The sequence below is a fragment of the Calidris pugnax genome, unplaced genomic scaffold (assembly GCF_001431845.1).
Source record: "Calidris pugnax isolate Ruff unplaced genomic scaffold, ASM143184v1 scaffold246, whole genome shotgun sequence".
Lineage (NCBI taxonomy): Eukaryota > Metazoa > Chordata > Aves > Charadriiformes > Scolopacidae > Calidris > Calidris pugnax.
This window is the reverse complement of record NW_015090989.1, coordinates 2,424,698-2,428,085: the sequence shown is the minus strand read 5'-3', so window position 1 is coordinate 2,428,085 and position 3,388 is coordinate 2,424,698.

Below are 3,388 nucleotides of genomic sequence, written 5' to 3'. Positions count from 1 at the left end.
TGGAATACTATTTCCAGTTCTGTGCTCCCCATTTGAAACGTGACAGGGATCTACTAGAAAGAGTCGAGCGTATGGCTACAAAGATGATTCAGGGATTGGAGCATCTCCCTTATGAGGAGAGACTGAGAGAGCTGGGACTCTTTAGTCTGGAGAAGAGAAGGCTGAGGGGAGACCTTATCAACGCCTACAAGTATCTCAAGGGAGGGTTGAAGGAGGAGGGAGCCAGACTCTTTTCAGTGGTTCCCAGTGAGAGGACGAGGGGCAACGGGCACAAGTTGGAACATAAGAGGTTCCACTCAAATATGAGGAGAAACTTCTTCACGGTGAGGGTGACAGAGCCCTGGAACAGGCTGCCCAGGGAGGTTGTGGAGTCCCCTTCCTTGGAGATTTTCAAAACCCGCCTGGATGCAGTCCTGAGTAACATGCTCTAGCTCTGGGCAATCCTGCTTCAGCAGGGGAGTTGGACTAGATGATCTCTATGGTCCCTTCCAACTCTAGAAATTCAGTGAAATTCAGTGAAATTCTTGCCTTCAGCAGAGCATTTTTTCATTTGAATAGGGGATTTGTGGACTGAATGGAAGGACAGATCAGACATCAGTCCACTTTGTGAACCCAGGTACAGCATGAGTTCAACAGTGGGTCACACAGACTGTGCTCCTTTCCCTACTGATGGTGTCAGGAGTGCTAACACCCCTGCTGTCCCTAGAAGCAACCTTGAGCCTAAACTGCCAAGTACCATGTGCAGCTCCTCAAACAAAGGTGAGAAGCCACCCTTTGTTTCCAGGGCAGGCGCTTTGAAGCCTGGAGCAATTTGACAGCGAGAGAATGGGTTTATTGTGAAAGTGACCCCTTCTTCTGCCCCCAAGAGAGAAAATCCCCAAACACACAGGAGGAGGAGATTTTCAACTAGAAGCCCAGGCAATATCAGATTGCAAGCAGTGGCATTTGGCCACCAAACAGAACTGTCCTTTAAGTTCACCTGTAGCCTGTTGCGCTGGCCTTCTCCGGGTGAAGAAGGAGCACTGTATGTCCTGCCTGGGATGCTGTGGTGATATCGCAGCCCCAGTTGTCTAAGAATTTAACACAGGTGTGGTCTTCATATCTGAGTGTTGTAAAAGATTAAAAGATCTGTGTCTGAGGTGGCTCACCAGTTAAACCATTGATTTGAGGAACTTCTATAAACCAGGCAAGCATTTGGAGGAAGGGCTTTACTCCTTTACCACCCAAGGACACAACAGCACTGACAACAGTACCATTGACATCCCTCTGTGCTTTGCTAAAGAGTAAGGAGGACTCAAGCTAGTTTGTGTCTTATGTTTGTATTTCGGTGCTCCATTTCACTCATGCATCCTAGGTTTTAAAAAAACCTTCGTATTCAAACCATGACTAATAATGCATGGCTTGCATTTTGGCAATATGGCATTTGGCGTTTTAGCAGGATTTAATACAACAAACCTTTGAAAGAAACTGAGAAGCTCTCACCTGCTTATTCTTGTACGTGTTTTAGGAAGACAGCGGTTTAGTAGCAAGCACAGAGTTACTTTTTTCTGAGTTTGAGGTGACAAACAACCCCTGGTACAAGTGTGCAGCACGTCCCGGAGTGTCATTACAACTGGCTGAGTAAGGAAAGACCCCTGCAGTTCTAAGAACAAACATGTCAATGTTTAGAAAATTAACAGATGAATTCAAATACACCCTTTCAAAACTCTTCACATGATAAATATGCTGTCTCTATTAAACCCTTTGCAATTCCTGTTTGTCCACTTTCCAATGATATAAAAGCCTGATCGTATTTCCATTAAAATCAAAGGCAAATATTTCAATGCCCTCTTCACAGGATGAGATCCTTGCTATGTTTCAGTAGTGATATTTTTTTTATTCCACGGAAGAAGTTTCTTTAATTCTTTCCATTAAAATCAAAGGCAAATATTTCAATGCCCTCTTCACAGGATGATATCCTTGCTATGTTTCAGCAGTGATATTTTTTTATTCCACAGAAGAAGTTTCTTTAATTGTCTTTATTTATTCTGATTTAATAGGTGCATTTCAAACAGATTTATGTGGGTTTAAATATGGTCCTTCTGAGCAAAAGAGCTGAAAAATTCCCCACCAAGAGCTGATCTTTGCCAGCATTGGCCAGAAACTGATATTGATAAATAGGAACTGGTAAGCTGTGCTTCGGAAGTAGCATAGAGTGCTTGAATAGCGTTTTAAAATGGTGCATAGGGAGAATACATCTTGTCTGGCAAGTTGAGGTGGTAGATGTAACCAGATGGCTACACAAACTTGTTTGAAGTTGCAGGAGGAGACCACCACTTTCTTCTGTGACTGTAAGAACCTGTCAGCAAGGTCTCGTGCTGTGTAGGAGCTATTGTAGGGCTTGGCTGCGGAGTTTAACAGCCACTAAGCAGGTGACTGCTGAGCAGGAGGGCTGAACAGGAGACCTGCTAGACTGAAGAGATATGGCTCGTGCTGTGTAGGAGCTATTGTAGGGCTTGGCTGCGGAGTTTAACAGCCACTAAGCAGCTGAGCAGGAGGGCTGAACAGGAGACCTGAAGAGATATGTTGTTCTAAACTGTGGAACTGTGGATTTTTCAAGGCTTTTTGCACATGTTTTTTTGTTGGTTTTGGGGTTTTTTTAAAACTTTTTTCTATGCTGCTGGTTTAAATACTTTCTTTTTGCCTCTGCTCCTGGTATTAAAAGTTTTGCTTCCTTTTTTTTTAAGAACCTATTACCTGTAGTGAACATACAGAAGTACTGTGCTGTGTAGGGTGTCTTGTACGCATCAGAAACTTTATTCACAGCTATTTGAGATACTGCCCGATTGATCTTTGCTTTCTCAAAACTGTCTCACCATCAAAGAGGAAGAACTGAACAATAGGCCCAAAAGCACTGCATGCATTTCAGAATGCTTCAGAAAATACCCACTGAATCATTTATCAGCAAGTGTTTTTTCAGCCTTGAAAATCAGAAACGGCCATCTTGAAAACACAAAACCTCTTCTTGTTTGGATCCCTGCAGCGTGAATTTGAAGATGTGAAACTGAGAGTGTTGGAAGCAGCCAAGCGATAGCTCGCGTGCCAGGTGCAGGACTTGGTTTAACTCCATCCTCGTCATCCCCCCGCAGCCGGGCTGAGGGTGCCGCTCCGAAATCTGGGTGGTTCCTTTCCAGTTCTCTGCTTTCCTAAAGAGGAACGGCTCCTTTTCAGCTGCCTGGGCTATTGCTTGGACAAGAAGTTTAGGCTTGTATTCAGAAGCCAGAAAGATGCTGGTGCACAAAGGAGATTTCTGCTTGTAAGGAACAATCTTTTCCAGTCACCCTTCCCTAACGCCCCTCATTCCAGGGGCTGGCTGCAGCCAGGATAAGCTGTCTCCTAATAGCAAGCA